Source organism: Cynocephalus volans, chromosome 8 (genome assembly GCF_027409185.1).
Source record: "Cynocephalus volans isolate mCynVol1 chromosome 8, mCynVol1.pri, whole genome shotgun sequence".
Lineage (NCBI taxonomy): Eukaryota > Metazoa > Chordata > Mammalia > Dermoptera > Cynocephalidae > Cynocephalus > Cynocephalus volans.
The window spans coordinates 72,882,167-72,886,561 of NC_084467.1; the positions used below are offsets into that span (position 1 = coordinate 72,882,167).

The 4,395-nt window shown below is 47.3% G+C and overlaps 1 pseudogene; it reads right to left on the minus strand.

Moving 5' to 3' along the window:
• Positions 1 to 445: 445 nt before the first annotated feature.
• LOC134384186 (complement C3 alpha chain-like) lies at positions 446 to 3,620 on the minus strand (annotated as a pseudogene).
• Positions 3,621 to 4,395: the final 775 nt, after the last annotated feature.

The window sequence follows — 4,395 nt, forward strand, 5'->3', positions numbered from 1 at the left end:
GGAGCACATACAATGAACCACTATGTACTTCAGCATCAAAAACCAAAGCCATTTTGCCATACTTGTCTTATTTACCAAATTCCTTTATACGAGAATATTGCAAAATAAATCTCAGGCCTGGTATCATTTTCCCCTGATATACTTCAGTAAAACTATTTTTTAAACAAAAGATGATTTCTTTTATAATCACGATGTCATTATCACACCTAACTGAATTAGCAATAATCCTTTAATATCATTTAATACCCAATTCATATTCAAATTTCCTTGATTGTCTACAAATGTCTTTTTGTAGTTAGTTTGTTTAAATCAAGATCTGAACAATGTCTGCTCATGGTATGTCCCTTGATTTTCTTAAAAATCCCTTTTAATCCCAAACAATACCCATCCCCAGTTTCCTTCTATTTTTTGGAAATATAACCAAAACTTTATTGGTGGGGCAAACTCATAGGGAGGTGTAGAAGGAGTCATCAGTTTGGCAGCCAAAGACAATCATGTTCTCTGTGAACTTGCCGAGGAGGTCCTGGCACTGTTTCTGGTTCTCCTTATCTTGGCATTCTTCCACCCCAGGCCAATGCTCCACCCAGGTGTCCTTCCTGATGATGTACCTGGTATTGGGTTTCTCTCCCCAGAGGTCAGAGGAGACGCCCCACATGAGGTAGCATTTTCCCTCCTCCAGCTTTTGGGCATATCTGCACTTGATGTGGCTGATGAACCTGAGCATCTGCCCAACCTGCACCTCATCCGAGCCTGACTTGATGAGCTGCTCAATGAGCACCGTATACTAGTCAGGTCATCTGACAGCTCCCTCTTGTTCAGCTTGGTCTTGTACACCTAGTCCACTCCTGGCTTACAGGCCTGTCCAGGGTGACCTTGTCATCCATGAAGATGAACGAAGATGAACGGCATGAAGCCATTCTCCTCAGCACAGCAGCACATATCCCTCTGGCAGGGCTTGCTCAGCATTCCTTTCTCCTTCTCCATGTGGTAGAACTTGGTGCAGGTTTCCTCCAGGTTGTAATAGGAGTAGACCTTGACTGCCCCCTGGATTAGCCCCACATTGAAGTATTGGGGAACTTTGAAGGATATACATGTTTTCTCAGAGTGAAAGATCTTGTCCAGGTAGATGATGAGGCTGTTCTTAGTAGAGAATACTTTGTTCATCTCATACTTGGAGATGTATCTGTCAACTCTAGTGCTCAGCAGATTGAGGTCCCCAGTTACAGGAATGAAGCCATTCATCTGGATATACTAGGATTGACATAGTGGCATCCCAGTCTCCTAGGTACCTGGTACAGATGTCAAGGACCATAGTGCTCTTGGCATCCTGAGGCTTCTTGACTGATTCAGGGGCTGGTCTTACGGTGACCCTGTGGTCAAACTTCTCACAAGTGACTTTGTCTTTGACGTGAGCATGAAACACTGTCACTACCAACAAGGTGTCTTGGCCTTTCTCTTCAGATGTTAATGTGAAACCCTCATTTTCCTTGGTCTCTTCTGACTGCTGGAGGCTAGCCAATTCCCAGAGAATGCAGTGCCTGACCAGGGAGCTGCAGCTGGGCAGTTTGATGGACACATCCAGTTTCAATTCCTTGTGGTCGGGGACATTCCTTTGGTATTGGGCTAAGGCTTGGAACACTATGAAAGTGGCCTGGGTGGAGCCATAGCCACCACCATAATATCTCTGCTCATTGAGCCAGTGCACGATGGGAGGCACAGAATCAAAGTCTTTAAGCAGCAGCAGGGCCAAGGGGTCGTAGGATGTGGTCTCCACATTGTAGAGCTGTGGACCAGACTCTTCCCAGCAGTTCTTATCTGTGGCTGTGCTCAAAAACCTGTTGGGGTGGAGCCCTCCAGCTTGCCTAATTGGACCAGGGCATAGCCAGCAATGGCCGCAGCATATGGTCTCTTCACATTCATGTAGTTGGCTTCACGTAAAAGGCTATAAGGCACATGTTTTTCCCCTCTTGGTTCCAGAGGCCACCAATCATTTCTTCGTATATCATGGGACCATCCTCCAGGAATGCTCCCTCAGGCTTCTGCTTCTCCAGGATCAGCCATTTGACAGCCCCACAGAAGACCTAGGAGTCGATGGCAATGAGGTTGATGGCCAGAGAGAAGACCTTGACCATGTAGGTGGTCAATCAGGTGCTGGGCGCCCAGTTCAGGAAGGCAGCATAGGGCAAGCTGGGTTGTTTGAGATCCAGTTGCTGGGTGCACCCCTTGTTGATGAGTTCCAGGGCACCCTGCTGCTTTGCAGGCCAAACTTCTCCCACTGCTCAGTGTGGTAAAGGTAGTGCACAGCAATGACTGTGGGTGTCATGCTGATCATGTGGTTTCCTGCAGCCCAAGGGGGTCATGGTGAGGTGTTTCAGATGCTCTGCACTGATGGCATTCCTCTGTCATCTAAGCCACTCAGGTCCCTTGCAGGAGAATCCTGGTCTCAGATGAGGTGTCTGGGACTTGGTCACTGAGGTCTGCAGGATGGACCTCCTCTCTCTGCACTCCCCCTTGGCCAAGTGGATCTAGCACTTGAACAGCCACAGTTCTGTTGATTCTGATTCCTTCTGGCATGAGTTTCTGAATCTTCTTGATACCACCATCACTGATAAAGTGGTTGTAGATTGCAGCCTTGACTTTCACCTTCTGTAGACCAGTCTTCATGGGCACTACAACATGCATTGACAGCTTGGGCAGAATGATCACAGCCTGATGGTAGTACTTCTTGGTGGTGGTCACACTGCAGAAGGCTGGATTGAAGAGGAGTTGCAACCTCACCTTGAGCTGTTTCTCCTCCCGGTAGTTGTAGAATATGGCTGGGATTTCCACCTGCTCACTGCACACAACTGAGTAGGGTAGCCACAGGTCAACAAAGAAGTCCTGCATCACTGCGATCTCATATCCCTCAAGATCCTTTCTTGTCCTACAAGCTCGCAGCCATAATCTCCGAAGTGGTGATGGAGTCTTACAAAAACACATTCATGATCTTTATGGATATTTCATTTTTCTCTGGTTCTTTCAATTCTTCTATGTCCCACCAGCCAGCTCTCTGAGAACTGGCTTCAGGAAATAATGTCCTCTCCTGGGATTATGTCCTCACCCAGATCATTTCTGGCCAGGTGCAGGGGGCTGTCGCATGCATACGCTGCTGTGGCAGCTCGGCAATGTAGTTGCAGCAGTCCAGGAAGGCCTTCAGGTGTGACTTATCCAGGATGACAAACTGGGCCCTGCACTGGCACAAGAACTGTATGCGGTTCTCCCACATGCCATCCTCGCAGCACCCGCGCAGCTCCTTGTTGTACTAACACACTTTGTCCTCTTCTCTGAGAGCTACAGGGGACAACGTCAGTGGGCGGCTGGTTCTGAGCACTCAAGCTCTATCTCTGCACGGCCTGCAGGTCTTTGCCAGTCCGGAAGTCCAGACCCACATCTGTGAAGACTCCCACATAGTCCTTTCTACAGGCTGGAGTGCAGCCGATGTCTGCCTTCTCCACCACATCCCAGATCTGCCAGGTGGGGGTGGAGGTGGCAGGGATGGGGTGTGGCCAGGCCAGCAGTGCTCCTTCCAGTTCACCAACACATCCACCTGCGTGTCTCTTCCCAAGATCACCCAACCCCATTCCCACCCCATGCCATTATCATCTCCATCCCCACCTCCGTCCCATTCTTACCCCTGCACAGTGACTACTCCCATTCCCCCCCAAAGCTCATTGTCACCTCCACCCATTCCTCCCCCAACCTCATTCCCATCCCCACCACAACTCCATCCTCATTCTCAACTCTATCCCTAACCCTCCCTCCAGTTCCTTTTTTTCCTTATGCCATTGTGTTGTTGAAGAAATTGTCATTCTGTAGAATATCTCACATTCCCCACAAAGTTGCTGCTTCCTAATGGTGACATTTTAAGTTCTTCCTCTGCTCCTTGAATTTCTGTGGAAATCATATCTAAGGCTTGATTAAATTTGGGATATATGGGGGGGCTGAAAGGCAGAATACTTTATAAGCATCACTTTATGCTACCTATTGCATTATATTCAGGGCATATAAGGTTAAATTACCTCATTGTTGGCCACAACTTGGTTATTGGTTTAAACATGTGGCCATAACTATGGCCCCAAATCTTGTGACAGCACACACACATACATACACACATGTAAATGTAGATATGTATATATTTTTCTTTTGCAAGCTGAAACTATGAAACCATGAAAGAGGTTAGACATAAAGGAGGCAAACATCAAGAGTTGGGGAGTTCCGGTTATCTTATAGTCAATACCTGTATCCAGAAAAGGGATTGAAATGATGATGAAAAGAGTAAAAACACTAAAAGGAAAATCTGTAAAGCAAATTAATAAGGACTTCTACCTTTGTACTTTGAGGACTCTCCTGATGTAA